Below are 16,492 nucleotides of genomic sequence, written 5' to 3'. Positions count from 1 at the left end.
ATGAGAAGTATTCATTCAAAATGCCTCCTATCTCCTGTGGCTCCACACATAGATGAATTGTTGATCTGAAATGGGACCTATTGATCTGCAATGGGTATTGTTTACTGAGACCTTACTACAGCCTGAGTTGTACAGATATTGAGATAGAATAAATGCAGTATTCTCATTAAACATAAGACAGTACTTGCAATAGACCATGTAGTGGAGTACTTTCCCTCAGGATTTGGACACACAGAGGACAACTTGTATGGTGCAAAACTTGAGAATTTAGTCAGTGTAGCAGTTTAATTCAATATGAGGAGGTGCTGAGTGAGGCCTCAAACCAATAAATGAGCTGAAGTTAAAATGGAGTTAATCAGAAATATCCTCCTGTATTCTGGACAACTAGGGTTGATAATTGAAGGAGTTCAAGATCCGGATTTCAAACTGGCATCACAATAGTGTATCTACAAGGCCAATCTGTGGGTGAGAATGTCATTGGCAGAAAGAAGGGGTGTTTTTGACAGATAACGGGGAACTTCAATTACAAAGCAGGATTTAAAGGAAGCGATTTCTGGATTACTCCTGGTGCCATGTACCAACAAGTATGGGAGAACAGTGCAGATAAATGCATGAAGAGATGTCAAAGGAGTGAGAGCTCTAGATTCCTGGAGCTCTGGGAATGATTCAGAGGAAGGCAGGCCCCACATAGGCTGCTGGACAAGTGAGGGTACAATATGGTGGTTATTCAAGAATTGCGGCTTCCAGCTGAATGTAGGCACGGGCTCAACCTTCTGAGCTACAGATATTCATGATACAGAGGCAGGGAATAAGGGAGGAGAGATGACTCAATTACATCTTTTCAAAGGGATAAAATGTGACAAAACTTGAAAATAAAGCCACTTGTGTTGAATTGAGGAACTAAAAAGAGCTCTGTCGGATGGAAGTAGAAGAGCAAATGCGTATGCATGTTTCTGATAAGTTCAAAAATAACAAGGTAGTATCGACAAAGAATTTCAACTGCATTAACTGGAATGAGTAGAGATGGTACCAATTTCCTGAAGGTGCTTAATGGTGTCAGGGGACCAACGATCAGGGAACTGTGCTGGTTTTAATTTCAGAAACAAACCTGGGCAAGTGGAGAGATGTGCAATGAGACAGAGATCATAACTGGATTCCATTCAGTAATGGAAAAGGGGCAAAAGCAGGCCAGGAGTTAAGAAGACAGTCAATTTTACTTGGCTGAGATACAATTTAGTAAAGGGGTTCTGGAATTTAAATCTATGTCAATGCACTGGGAGTTAGTGAGAGTTTAGTGTGCCTGCAATGAAATGGGACCTCCTGAGTCTGGGTTCCCAGTGCTGTCCACGAACAGAAAGGGAAGGATAAGGCTAAGAAAGAGATGTTTATAACAAATACTGTTAGCAGTCTGGAAGTCGAGAGTAAAGAAGACAATGGCATGACTGGTGGAAATTACGAAGGCAAAAAAGAAAAATATGAAAGTGAGTGTGTGTCCATGTATACACACACACACACACACACATTATATATACATGTACGCACGTATACACTCACACACATGATTATATTAAGGGGAGTGGCACTCTTAAAACTGAATAATTCATCTAGCCAAGATACATTGAACCAGGCTCTCCAATGGAAACAGTACAGGTCCTGATGATCATTTTTCAATTTGCTTTGGAACTAAAAGATGTTTACTGTAGTGCAGAAAGAAAAACAAATCAGCCCAGGATTGGTCACAGTCAATTTGGAAACAGGACCTTAAACCTACCATCTCTAAGCAGTCAGTCAAGTTCACACCAACTTGAAACAAGCATCTTACCAGCACCTGATCCAGTGTTCCCCAGATAGTTTTAAATGCTGTGAGTCTCTGCCTCCACCACTCCTCCTACTGTCCTCTGGGTGAAATAAAAATATATTTCTCAGATCACCTCCAACCTTCTTACTCATCATTTTTAAATCCCTCTTCTCTGGATTGAGATGTTTTTGTTGTGGGGAAAAGCTTTTGACTAAAAAATTATGCATCTCAATTTTGTACACCTCCAACAAGTTCCTACTCTGCTCCAAATAAAACAATTTCAGCTTATTTCACTCTCTCATTAATGAAAGGTTCTATCCCAGACAAGATCCAGATGAGTCTCCTCTACCCCTTCTCCAGTAAAATCACATCCTTCCTCTGATTACAGAAGTGATCCAGAGTGTCCTTGTTCTTTTTCTCTGTACCCTGAATAATAAAGCCAAGTAGTCCATATGCCTTCTTCACCCACCTTCTCTACCATCAAGGATCCTTGGATACCTACAAACTCCATTCCTCAGTACTCCCCAAGGCCCTACTATTAAGGTAGCATGTCCTACTTTTCTCAGTCCTCCCAAACTGCATCACTCACACTTATCAGAATTAAATTCCATTTATTTTTGAGCCATCTGCGCATTCATATCCAAGCTGTTAATCTACATAGCAGGAAGGATCCTAGCATTGACCTTTGTGGTATATGATTGGTGCAGTACAGAAATGTGCTGTATAAACTCAACAGGTCACACAGCATCCAAGGGAAGTAAAAGGTAAACAACGTTTCTGGCCTGGGCTCTTCATCAGGTATACGATTGATCAGGGGCTTCAGATCACATCAGCAACATCTGACTGATTATAACGCCAACTTGACATCTAATTTGTCAGATGACTTGGATCCATTGATTCTTTGAACTTTTTGAGCCAGTCTCCCAGGCAGGAAGTGGTCAAAAGTCTTGCGGAAGTCCAGACAGACTGTCAATCACACTCCCCATTTTGTACTTCTTCCAAAAATTCTATCAAGCCAGCTAGATCTAATCTCCCATAAGAAAAAAGCATGCTGGCTATTTTTGATTAACCTCTGCCTTGCCGATACCTATTCCTCAAGATATTTTTCCCCAATAACTTTTCGATCACTTGTATTACTCACTGGTGTGTGTGATCACCCAGCTTATCCATACTGTTCTTCTTGAATAAAAGAACTATGTTTTCTATCTTCCAGTCATCTGGTACCTCATCTGTGGCCAGTGCAGATTTAAACTCTACCAGAGCCCTCCCTCACCTCCCATTCTAAAATGAGATAATGCAAATGTGATGCCAATATCTTGCTAAAAGAGGGAAGCCACAGACAGCAAGTCCAAGTACCCCAGGAAGTCAAGGAATATCAAGGGTTTGATGAACTAAACAAAAAGCACATGGGATCTAATTACAGAGCAGGAGGAAGGCTGGGTGTGTGACAGCTGCAGAGCCATGAAATCATCCTCCTTTTCATCTTCAGATAAAGCAACAGCGCAGCTCCAGAAGTATAGGAAGGATATCCCGGATTGGAGAATGTGTATTAGGAGGCAAAGTTAACAGAGCTCAAGCTTTTCTCTTTGCAGCAAAGGAGGATGAGAGGTGACTTACTGAAGGGCTACAAGTTTATTAGTGAGAGACAAGGGGACAGCCAACACCTTTTTTCCCCAGGGCTATAGTAGCAAATAGTAGAGGACATCTGTATAAGATGAATGAAGGGAAGTTTAGGGGAAACATCGGGGTAAGTGTTTTTGTTTTTACACACAGAGAGCAGTGGGAGCCTGGAATGCATGGCCAAGGATGGTGGTGGAGGCTGGTACAATTGGGACATTTTAAAGACTCAGAGACAGGCACCTGGAGGCAAGAAAAATAGATGATTATGGCTGTGAAGTAGGGAAATCTTAGATTATTGATTGTTTATGTAAGTCAGTGCAACATATTCTATGTAAGCAAGAATGGCAATATGTCCCTTGGAATTTGAGAGACCTACAGACATCTTTCAGTTGAAGGTTGCTCCAGAGACAAGGAAGAACATTAGAAAAGCACCTCCCTTTTATCATGGCCAAAGATGTTTTTACACATAGATGATTTAGGAGCAGGAGCTGACCACTTGTGTTGATGCTTTTATACAGAAAACTGTTTAAGTGATATCCTGCTCAGTATAGAGGAACCATAGGTTCAGATATTTGGTGCAGGTGCTTGGCTGAGGAACCAATGATGCAAAGCTTCCATCTGTGAGGTTATGACTGAACAGCTCTCAGTCAAAATACCACCTTAAAAATGTTTTCTGCGGTAAGTCTTCACCCATGTGCCTTACTAAGTAATGTACATGAATCTGAGTAATGCATTTGACCAAGTCTCAAGTGGCAGACTGATTAGAACAATGGATTCCATGAGGTCCACAGGAAAGTTGCAAGTTACATTGGAAAGTTGCAAGTTACATTAAAAACTGGCTCAGGGGGAATAAAGAGGACATTTGTTCTTGTATTGACTAAAGGGTTTGTGCAGTGGGGACTATCCACTGAGAGCCGAAAACAAATAGAATCTAAATAACTCATCTTTGACAAGGATGGAAACCTGCCTACCTGTTAAATAAACTACACTCTGGAACGTCGGAAGCTGAGGTGGGCAGTCAGAATCACATGATGAGGAGTGCGGGGGATAGTGATCCCTTCGCAACAAGAGCGGAGTGGGGGGGGAGGGTTTAAAAGAAGGGATTATGCTACTGGGAATGGAATTATGAAATATCCTGTTACTAGGAGAATGGAGATCCCTGTTACCTGCGAGAAAAAGGGAGATGGAGATCCCCTGTTATTGAGGAGGGAGGAGAAAATAGAGACTCCCCCTATTACTGAGAGGGGGAAATTGAGACCACCTGTTATCGAGGGAGGTGGAGAATAGAGGCCCCTGTTACCAAGGGAGGTAGAGAATGGAGACCCCTGTAACCAAGGAAGGTAGAGAATGGAGACCCTGATTACCAAGGGAATGGAGAATGGAGACCCCTCCCCATTACCTGAGGGGGTGGAGATTGGAGACCCCCCCATTACCTGAGGGGGTGGAGATTGGAGACCCCCACATTACCTGAGGGGGTTGAGAATGGAGACCCCACCATTACTTGAGGGGGGGAGAATGGAGACCCCTGTTACTGAGAGGGTGGAGAACGGAGACCCCTATTACCAAGGGGATGGAGAATGGAGACCCCTCCCCCATTACCTGAGGGGGTGGAGACCCCCCCATTACCTGAGGGTGGAGAATGGAGACCCCCCCTGTTACTTGAGGGGGGAGAATGGAGACCCCTGTTACTGAGAGGGTGGAGAATGGAGACCCCCCTCCCCCATTACTTGAGGGGGTGGAGAATGGAGACCCTCCCCCATTACTTGAGGGGGTGGAGAATGGAGACCCTCCCCCATAACCTGAGGGGGTGGAGAATGGAGACCCTCCTCTTACCGAGGGGATGGAGAATGGAAACCCCTGTTATCGAGAGGGTGGAGAATGGAGACCCCCAGTCATATCGGGGGGGGGGGGGAAGGAAGGAAAGATCGAGATCCCCTGTTACTGGGGTGGGGGGGGGGGGGATGGAGATCAGTTACCAGGTCCCTGACGTCCGTGGGCCGTTGGCGGCGGGCGGATGGATGGATGGACTCTCCGCGCAGACTACACTAAGGCCCGGTTCCCCATCCGCTCCACTCACCGTCTGCTGCCCGGCTGCGTCCCGCCGCACTGCCTGCCGGGAGCCCCAACCACCGGCGTTGCAGAAACTCCCTCCCCCCGGAAACCGCTCGCCCGGCAAACAAACGGACCCGTCTCCAGGAGAATCTGCCCAGGAAAAAGCGTCATGGTCCTCCTCTGGGACCCGTTACACTCCCCCCACTCCGTTCTTCCTGGAATCGGACCTCTCGGTGACACTCCCCAGCAACCTGCTCTCCCCCCAGGGAAGCATTCCCCCGGTAACACTCCCTCTGAATCTGATCCCCCCCCCCCCCCCCCACACTTCATTCCCCCTCTCCCAGCCCAGGACACTCCCCACTGCCCAGGGCATATACCCCACCCTCTTCCCAGGGTAACCCTATCCCTCCCGCCGGGGAGAGGAAGCACAAAACTGGGTTTACACAGATGCTGGAATCAATTAGCAGGTCCGTCCGCATATGTGGCGAGAGGAAATTAATCCTTAATTCATGTCTCAGGTTGAAGACCCTTCGTCGGAATTGTAACGGAGACAACATAAGCATTAAACCGGAGGGACGGTGAAGAAAGGCGGATGCCCCAGTCATAGTGCCCCTCTCTTCTCGTCTATGGTCGAGCTTAATATTCACCTATCCTGGGAGGCGCGGGGAAGGACTCTCATCACACCCCTCTACCCCTCAGCCTCCTATGCCCCAAGAAGAAAGGTCCCAGCTTCTTATAATTAAAGACACTCCCAAGCCCTGGTAACATTTTCATGAATTTTATTATTTGCCCGCTTTCCAGCACGCCAGATGGATAAGAAAGAATGATAACTAAAAGTGGAGAGGGAGAGTGGAAACTCATTCAGCAATTTGTGGGTACAACCGCCTGTTGGACTTTTTTTAAATTTTTTTTATTTTTCACACTATAAACCATATTGACCAAGATACATACAGACATTTTTTTTCTTGAATATATACAGTGTCATTTTCTCCCCCTTTCCCCCCTCCCTTCCCTCCCTCCCTCCCTCACCCCCTTTCCCATTTATTTGAAGTTCAATCTATAAGATACATTAAACCCGTTAAACAATGTTATCACTTAATAAAAATAAACAAGACATTTTACTGAGTCAGTTCTTTCCGTTATCTTCTCTTTCTGTCATTTTAGGTGGTGGAAGTCCATGGTAGGATTTCTCTATTGTGTTTCATGTATGGCTCCCATATTTGTTCGAATATTGTGATATTATTTCTTAAATTATATGTTTTTTTTCTAATGGAATATATTTATTCATTTCTATGTACCATTGTTGTATTCTCAAGTTGTCTTCTAATTTCCAGGTTGACATAATACATTTTTTTTGCTACAGCTAGGGCTATCATAACAAATCTTTTTTGTGCTCCATCCAAATCGAGTCCAAATTCTTTATTTCTTATATTACTTAGGAGGAAGATCTTTGGGTTTTTTGGTATATTGCTTTTTGTGATTTTGTTTAATATCTGGTTTAGATCTTCCCAAAATGTTTTCACTTTCTCACATGTCCAAATTGCATGAATTGTTGTTCCCGTTTCCTTTTTACAGCGAAAACATCTGTTTGATACTGTTGGGTGCCATTTATTTAACTTTTGAGGTGTGATGTATAGCCTGTGTATCCAGTTATATTGTGTCATGCATAACCTCGTGTTCATTGTATTTCTCATAGTTCCGGAGCATAGCTTTTCCCATGTTTCATTCTTTATCTTTATGTTTAGATCTTGTTCCCATTTTTGTTTAGGTTTACCGTTTGTTTCCTCGTTCTCCTTTTCTTGCAGTTTGATGTACATGTTTGTTACAAATTTTTTAATTATCATTGTGTCTGTAATCACATATTCAAAATTGCTTCCTCCTGGTAACCTCAGACTGTTTCCCAATTTGTCCTTCAAGTAGGTTTTCAGTTGGTGGTATGCAAACATTGTATCGTGAGTTATGTTATATTTATCCTTCATTTGTTCAAAAGATAATAATTTATTTCCTGAAAAACAATTTTCTATTCTTTTGATCCCTTTTCTCTCCCATTTTCTAAAGGAAAGGTTATCTATTGTGAAAGGAATTAGTTGATTTTGTGTCAATATTAGTTTTGGTAATTGATAATTTGTTTTATTCCTTTCTACATGAATCTTCTTCCAAATGTTGAGCAGATGATGCAATACCGGTGAATTCCTACGTTGCACCAATTTTTCATCCCGTTTATATAGTATATGTTCAGGTATCTTCTCCCCTATTTTATCTAGTTCTAATCTGGTCCAATCTGGTTTTCCCCTTGTTTGATAAAAATCTGATAGGTATCTTAATTGTGTGGGTCTATAGTAATTCTTAAAGTTTGGTAGTTGTAAGCCTCCTTGTTTGTACTATTCTGTTAATTTATCTAGTGCTATCCTCGGTTTCCCCCCTTTCCATAAGAATTTCCTTATTATTTTCTTTAACTCCTTGAAGAATTTCTCTGTTAGGTGAATTGGTAATGACTGAAATGGGTATTGTATCCTTGGGAAAATGTTCATTTTAATACAGTTTATCCTTCCTATCAGTGTTAGTGGTAAGTCTTTCCAATGCTCTAAGTCGTCTTGTAATTTTTTCATTAATGGATGATAATTGAGTTTATATAGATGGCCGAGGTTTTTATTTAGTTATATACCTAGGTATCGCATTGCTTGTGTTTGCCATCTAAATGGTGATTCTTTCTTGAACTTTGTGAAATCTGCATTATTCATTGGCATTGCTTCACTTTTATTTGCGTTGATCTTGTACCCCGAATCTTCTCCATATTCCTTCAGTTTCCTATATAATTCTTTTATTGATATTTCTGGTTCTGTTAAGTATATTATAACGTCATCTGCAAATAGACTGATTTTATATTCCTTCTCTTTTATTTTTATCCCTCTTATTTTATTTTCTGTTCTTATCAGTTCTGCTAGTGGTTCTATAGCTAACGCGAACAATGAGGGAGATAGTGGACATCCCTGCCTTGTTGATCTGCTTAAGTTAAATTGTTTTGATATATATCCATTTACTGTCACTTTCGCCAATGGCCCCTTATATAATGCTTTAATCCAATTAATATATTTCTCTGGTAGGCTGAATTTTTGTAGTACTTTGAATAAATAATTCCATTCTACTCTGTCAAAGGCCTTCTCTGCGTCTAAACCAACCGCTACTGTTGGAGTTTTATTTCCTTCTACTGCATGAATTAAGTTAATAAATTTACAGATATTGTCCCTTGTTCATCTTTTTTTAATAAATCCAGTTTGGTCTAGATTTACTATTTTTGGTACATAGTCAGCCAATCCGTTTGCTAATAGTTTAGCTATTTTCTTATAATTGGTGTTAAGTAGAGATATTGGTCTATATGACGCTGGTGCTAGTGGATCTTTCCCTGTCTTTGGTATTACTGTAATTATTGCTGTTTTGCATGAATCTGGTACGTTTTGTGTTTTATCAATCTGGTTGATTACTTCCAGGAGGGGAGGAATTAATAAGTCTTTAAATGTTTTATAGAATTCCATTGGGAATCCATCCTCTCCTGGTGTTTTATTGTTCGGTAGTTTTTTTAATATCTCCTGTAATTCTTCTATTTCAAATGGTTTTATTAATTTATTTTGCTCCTCTGTTTGTAATTTTGGTAGCTCAATTTTAGTTAGAAATTCATCTATTTTGTCTTCTTTCCCTTCATTTTCAGTTTGATATAGTTGCTCGTAGAATTCCCTGAAGTTTTCATTGATCTCCGTTGGATTATATGTAATTTGTTTGTCCTTTTTCCTTAATGCCAATACCATTCTTTTAGTTTGTTTTGTCTTAAGCTGCCATGCTAGAATTTTGTGCATTTTTTCTCCTAGCTCATAATATTTCTGTTTTGTCTTCATTATGTTCTTCTCCACCTTATATGTTTGTAGTGTTTCATATTTTATTTTTTTCTCTGCCAATTCTCATCTTTTAGTTGTATCTTCCTTTATTGCTAATTCTTTTTCTATATTTGTTATTTCCCTTTCCAACTGTTCTGTTTCCCGATTGTAGTCCTTCTTCATCTTAGTTACATAACTTATGATTTGCCCTCTGATGAACGCTTTCATTGCGTCCCATAGTATAAACTTATCTTTCACTGATTCCGTTTTTATTTCAAAGTACTTTTTAATTTGGCACTCAATTAATTCTCTAAAATCCTGTCTTTTAAGTAGCATGGAGTTTAATCTCCATCTATACATTCTTGGTGGGATGTCCTCTAGCTCTATTGCTAATAACAGGGGTGAGTGGTCCGATAATAGTCTAGCTTTATATTCCGTTTTCCTAACTCTCCCTTGAATGTGGGCTGATAACAGGAATAGGTCTATCCTTGAGTATGTTTTGTGTCTACCCGAATAATATGAATATTCCTTTTCCTTTGGTTGTTGTTACCTCCATATATCCAAAAGTTGCATTTCTTGCATTGATTTAATTATAAATTTGGTTACTTTGTTCTTTCTGTTAGTTTTTTTTCCAGTTTTATCCATGTTTGAGTCCAAATTAAGGTTAAAATCCCCTCCTTTTAGTATGTTCCCTTGCGTATCTGCTATCTTCAAAAAGATATCTTGCATAAATTTTTGATCTTCTTCATTAGGTGAGTATACATTGAGTAAATTCCAAAATTCTGAATATATCTGACATTTTATCATTACATATCTCCCTGTTGGATCTATTATTTCTTCTTCTATTTTGATTGGTACATTTTTATTGATTAATATAGCTACTCCTCCGGCTTTTGAATTATATGATGCTGCTGTTACATGTCCTATCCAATCTCTCTTTAATTTCTTGTGTTCCACTTCAGTTAGATGTGTTTCTTGTACGAATGCTATATCAATTTTTTCTTTTTTCAGTAAATTTAACAGTTTCTTCCTTTTGATTTGGTTATGTATTCCATTAATATTTAAAGTCATATAGTTCAACATAGTCATTTCATACTTTGTTTATCTTTCCTTTCCATTTCCTCATCACCACCTTCCCTTCTTATCCATTTCTGCTTTCTTTTTTTGAACACATTATAAGACAACATTTCTAAAACATAAAATATTTCCACTATTCTCATGTCTAAAATTCCTTTAACCCCAATAGTCCCTCCCCTTTCTGAGTTGCCCTTTGTCCCTTTCGGGCAACCACATCTCCCCTCTCCATTTGGATTTGTGAATCCGCTCGCAAGCGTCAACTGATTTCGCAGTGACTGTTATTCTTCCCCACCCAGCCCTCCCCAGAAAAGATTTTAATCTTCATATATAACAAAGGTCACTCTCTTAATTCCCTCCTTACTTCCTTTCTTCCCTTTCTTTCCCTTCTTAGTTCTTACCTATACTCTATTTTTTATATATATACATACACACATATACATATATATACCTACATACACACATACATATAGTTTGTTGTCATTTTTGTTCTTGTTACATCTTTTCATCTCTCTGTCTGTTTTGTAGTTGTTCTACAAATTTTCATACTTCTTCCGGATCCAAGAATAGTTTGCTTTGCTGCCCCGGGATAACTATTTTAAGTACCACTGGGTATTTTAACATAAATTTATAACCTTTTTTCCATAGGGTCGTTTTTGCTGCATTGAACTCCTTCCTCTTCTTCAGGAGTTCAAAACTTATATCTGGATAGAAAAAAATTTTTTGACCCTTGTATTCCAGTGGTTTTTTTGTCTTCTCTTATTTTTTTCATTGCCTTCTCCAATATATTTTCTCTTGTTGTATATCTTAGGAATTTTACTAGAATGGATCTTGTTTTTTGTTGTGGTTGTGGTTTAGGGGCTAATGTTCCGTGTGCCCTTTCTATTTCCATTTCTTCCTGTAATTCTGGTCTTCCTAGGACCCTGAGGATCCATTCTTTTATAAATTCTTTCATATTTTTGCCTTCTTCATCTTCCTTAAGGCCCACTATCTTTATATTGTTTCTTCTATTATAATTTTCCATTATATCTATCTTCTGAGCTAACAGCTCCTGTGTTTCTTTAACTTTTTTATCAGATTCTTCTAATTTCTTTTTTAAGTCATCTACTTCCATTTCTATGGCTGTTTCTCATTCTTCCACCTTGTCTACTCTTTTTCCTATATCTGTCATGATCATCTCTAATCTATTCACTTTTTCTTCTGTACTTTTTCTTCTTCTTTTTATTTCATTGAATTCTTGTGACAGCCATTCTTTTACTGTTTCCATATATTCTTTAAAAAAAATATCCATGTACTTGCCCTTCCCTTCATCTTCCTTTTCTCTGTGTTCTTCCTCCCCTTGAGTCCACTCCAGGATCTGTGTCCTTTACCTCTGTCTCTTCTAATTTTCTTGTTGGGTTGTTTATTTTATTTTGTTGGGTATTCTTGTTCTTCTTATTTTTATTAAAAGTGTCTTGGTGTTGGTCTTCTTCCTCTGGGTTGGTCATCTGTTGTTTCTTTGATTTCCTATTTTTATTCTCTTTCTTCTTGTTCTCGTTATTTTCTATGTTTTTCTGTTGAGAGTCTTGCTGTTGTGTTGTACTTGTCTGTTTCAGCTGTGGAGATTTACTCCTCAGCTGGTCCCCCCTCCCATCGGTGTTATTTTGGCCTTGCGCATCGCGCATGCGCGGTTGCGCACTTTTGTTTGGCTCCGTGAGCCATTTTTGTAGTCCTGAGTTCGGGGTTTCTACTGACCTCAGGGAGCGGGCTTCTCTCTCCACGGCGGGTCTCCTCGTACCGGTAAGGCCTTCACCTTCCTCCTCCGATGTCCTTCCTTCTTCTTTTCTTCCCGTTGTTTTTGGTTTTTCTTTCTTTGCTGCCATTTTCTCCACACTTTCACTTTCAATTTGTTATGGTTCCTGTGTTAGTGCCTTTGTTTTTTCTCTACCTTTTGTTTACTTTTCTGGAGAGGGCTGGAGTTCCCCTTCCGGCCACTACTCCATCACGTGACTCCCCGCCTGTTGGACTTTTGAATGTAATATTTTGTGAGCTCAACCGCAAGGAGGGGTATCTTGACCATAAGGAGGGTGTCTCATCGGTGTGGAGGGGTGCCTTGATAGTAAGGAGAGATTTCTCGACTGTATGGAGCGCTGTCTCAATCATAAGGAGGAGGGGTGTTCATAAGTTGTGCATTCACAACCTAGTGATAACCTGCCAAATGCAGTAAAGAGTCCAGAAGTCCACAATGTACCCCTCCTGTCCTTTAAGCCTGGGTTGGACCTCACTGTGACAGTGAAGGAAGAGTGAGAGTGGACGTTGTAGATATGTAATTACACCACTCGGCCACCAGGAGTCATCCCAGTGACCTTGTATATAAAGCAGTCCAGAGCTACAGTCTAGCCTTCCAAGTTCGTCTTGCAGAGAGACAAGACCTCTTAGTGTACATATTAGTTTATTAAAGCTGTCTTATACTCGCACTGCTGTTGTGGTTATTGTCAGTACAGACGGGAAACTAAAATGGAAGGCAAGGAGGAGTTTAGGGTCAACCTGGCTGATTCCAAGGGGAACGTGTTGGGAAGCACAAAAGCTGCAGATGCTGGAACCCCAAGGCAGAGAAAGGACTGCTGGAAGGTCAATAGGTTGTGATAGTACAGACCTACCACCAATGCATATAGTTACAGTATCTAGGGTGTAATGACGGTGCTTACAGCGATTGGCTGAGAGCTTTGCCACGCCTACTGTCTGGGCCTTAAAAGGTTGTGTCCCTAGCCAGGTCGGATCATTCCGGACTGGTCGGCCACCTGTGAAGAGCTCCTGTCTTTTGCTAATAAAAGCCTTGGTTTGGATCAACAAGTCTTTGGTTCTTTCGACGAGTTCTACAATTTTATTAGCAAAAAGAATTTTTTAAAAAAAGGGATGGAGCGTCTGACTTGGCCAGAAAAACTTGATATCGACCCACAGTCAGCGACAGCCTTCAAAGCCTTTAAGTTCTGGCTGTTGAACTTTGAAAACTTCCTAAGGCTCATTGATGTGGAGGAGGATAACAAGCGTCTAACAGCATTGCTGTCCATGGTGTCCTTGAAAGTCTACGAGAACATCCAGGATGAGACCACTTACACCGCAGCCATAAAGGTACTGAACGAACTGTATGATCAACCAATGAACAGAGTTCACGCCCGCTCGTGCTTGCGTCAAGGAAGCAACAACCCGGCGAGTCCAGCAGGGCATATTTACAAGTAGTCAAGGCGTTGGGCAAGGACTGTAACTGTGTGGACAAAACTGCTGCCGAGATCATAAACGATCTCGTCTGGGATGCCTATGTGGCCGGGCTCCGATCGAACGAAGTGAGGCTGCGCTTGCTCGAACAAGGGGTAGAAAAACTAGAAGACATGGCCTGGATTGCAATCACAATGGAGGATGCAGCCTTAAAGTCAAACAAGCTCTCTAGGGATTGGACCCCACGTTCTGATGTGAGTAGAGTGCCCTTCTACCCTACCACCCCCCGAGATACTGACGGCCTGTCAGCTGCTGCTACACTGCCCCCTGCGAACCCAAAATGTTATTTCTGCGGGAGGGACAAGCACAGCAGGTCCCAGTGCCCAGCAAAAAAAGCCAGGTGCCAGAAGTGCCTTAAAAACAGCCACTTTGCTGCAGTCTGTAGGTCTAAAATGGCCGCCGGCAAACACAGTGCCTCGTGTGAAACCCAACCTTCCCCAACTCTTTATTCCCCAAGCCCCGTGCTGGAACAGACGGACCAACAGCACCCCAACGACCCGGACCACCCTGCCGACAACACGGCTGGGGAATTGAGCGAAGGAGCGGTCGCACACAATGAGCCTGCTGGTGACACCACTCCAGCGACCCCAATCCCGGCACCACGGCGGTCACGCCAGATGGTCAGACCCCCTGACCGCTACAGTCCTTAACCTACCCCTTCCATTCATTCTCGCCCTCGTTTTTTTTTCCTTCCCTTCTCCCGCTTCAGCCCTTCCACCCCAGGGTCAGTTCTCCAAGAAAGGGTGAATGTGATAGTACAGACCTATCACCAATGTATATAGTTACAGTATCTAGAGTGTAATGACGGTGCTTACAGCGATTGGCTGAGAGCTTTGCCACGCCTACTGTCTGGGCCTTAAAGGGTTGTGTCCCTAGCCAGGTCGGATCATTCTGGACTGGTCGACCACCTGTGAAGAACTCCTGTCTTTTGCTAATAAAAGCCTTGGTTTGGATCAACAAGTCTTTGGTTCTTTCGACGAGCTCTACACAGGTCAGGTGGCATCCGTGGGGAATCATGGTCAGTCAAAGGTTTCGGGTTAGGACCTTTTGCAAGATTTTGATAAAGATATCTTGACTATATCTCCCCATGGGTGATGTCTAACCTGCTGAGTTCCTTTGTAATTTGTCGAGAATACCTTGTGGTGTAGTTAGATAGAGTAGGCTGGAGCAGGCATGGTAAATACAGTTTAATACAGAAGGGAACAAGGGTTGTCTACTTTGTTTCTGAACACAGAGAGGTGGGTTATTATCTAAATGGTGAGTAGGTTGAAATAGGGAAAGGTGCCACAAGAGCTTGTGCCCTTGCGTATCAGTTGCTGCAAATGAGCATTTAGGTAAATGTGGCTTTTCATGCATCAAGAATTTGTGAAATAACACAAAAAAATGTAGCATACACTAATTTGTTAATGTTTGCCTGCTGTAAGGCAAACAAAGAGTTGCTCGAGCGTGAGAGTAAGGATGTCTTGCTGAAGTTGGGCTTCGATATTGTGTGTGCAGGTTTAACCTTTGTCTCCGAGGGAAGATGTTCTTGTTCAGGAAGGATCACTGGGAAAGGTTACTGACCCCATCTTGACAACAATTTACAGGACCACAATTGAGAGTGTCTTGTCTGTTCTGCATCATTGGGTGATATGGCGGCTGCAAAGCATTGGACCGGAAGTCAATATGGAGGATTATCAAAAAAGCAAAGATCACTGGGGTCTCCCTTTCATCTATTGATAACATTCAATGGGAGTGTTGCTTTAATAGGGCTCAAACAATTATTGAGGACCCTTTTTATCCAGCACATAGTATCTTTGACCCTCTACTATCAAGAAGGAAGTACAGGAGCATCAAAATCAGGACTGCTAGGTTGGGAAATAGCTTCACACAGGCTGTAAGACTGTATCCTGTATCCTGTAACTGACTAAGTCATCTCAGTATATTATGTGCTGTGAATTGTGTGTGTGTGTACATGTGTGTGCACCATGGTCTGGAGGACTGCTGTTTCGTCGGGTTGTATTTGTACAGTCAAATGATAATGAACTTGATTTCTGGATCTGGTGTGTGAAGGGCAAATGGGGTGGTTGTACTCACTGGGAAAATGAAAGAATGAGAGGGAACTTCAAGGAAACATAAGTCCTCAAGTGTAGGAAACACAGACCAAGACAAGGAAACCCAGGGTCTATGTAGGGAAAAAACATAGCCCCCATATCTCAGGAAATATATCCTGAACATGCCACAAGATTTACACCATCAGGTTCAGGAACAGCTGCTACCCCTCCATCATCAGACTCCTCAACGGCAAACTCAATCAGAGATTCATTTAAGGACTCTTTTTATGAAAATTTTATTTGTAATTTTACATACTCAAGCTTTACAAACATCAGTGGATCACTCCTCCTCTTTTACAGAGCATTTTATTTTGTTCCCCTCTCCCTTCTTTCCCCCTCCCCCCCCACCCCAACATTGGCAAAGACAGATCAAATACTAAAAATAACAATGGAAATACACTTTAGAAAAAAAGGGGGGCAGTGGATGGTGCTGGTCTGGCCTCTAAATTATCTCGTCATTCTCGACATTTCAGGACTTGTGTGAGCCTATTGTGTTGACCTATTGTCCACTGTTTCCTTTTGAGAGAGGGATTGAGAAGATTAATCACGCTTGCGTTTCAATGTATCGGCAAGTCTGGCTGCCACACCTAAATGAATGTGTCGTGTCTCCCTCTTAAATTATAGGTAATTTTCTCCAAGGGAACACAGCTCCGCATCTCCGTATTCCATTGTACTATGCTTAGCTGAGGGTCAGATTTCCAGGTAACTGTAATGCATTTCCTGACCACTGC

The 16,492-nt window shown here is 41.7% G+C and overlaps 1 protein-coding gene across 3 annotated transcripts in view; it reads right to left on the bottom strand.

Annotated features, from left to right (window-relative positions):
* LOC138763431 (roquin-1-like) overlaps positions 1 to 5,652 on the bottom strand; it is a 137,465-nt gene extending 131,813 nt beyond the window's left edge. The window contains exon 1 of one of the 3 annotated variants that reach the window (XM_069937552.1): positions 5,395 to 5,652. The gene's annotated coding sequence lies outside the window, so the exon portion shown is untranslated. The remainder of the gene's footprint in view (positions 1 to 5,394) is intronic. The other 2 variants (XM_069937545.1, XM_069937547.1) reach the window with 2 other exon arrangements.
* Between the last annotated feature and the right edge of the window lie 10,840 nt (positions 5,653 to 16,492).

The sequence above is a fragment of the Narcine bancroftii genome, chromosome 5 (genome assembly GCF_036971445.1).
Source record: "Narcine bancroftii isolate sNarBan1 chromosome 5, sNarBan1.hap1, whole genome shotgun sequence".
In the NCBI taxonomy this organism is placed as follows: domain Eukaryota; kingdom Metazoa; phylum Chordata; class Chondrichthyes; order Torpediniformes; family Narcinidae; genus Narcine; species Narcine bancroftii.
This window is presented reverse-complemented; position numbering and strand designations above follow the sequence as displayed.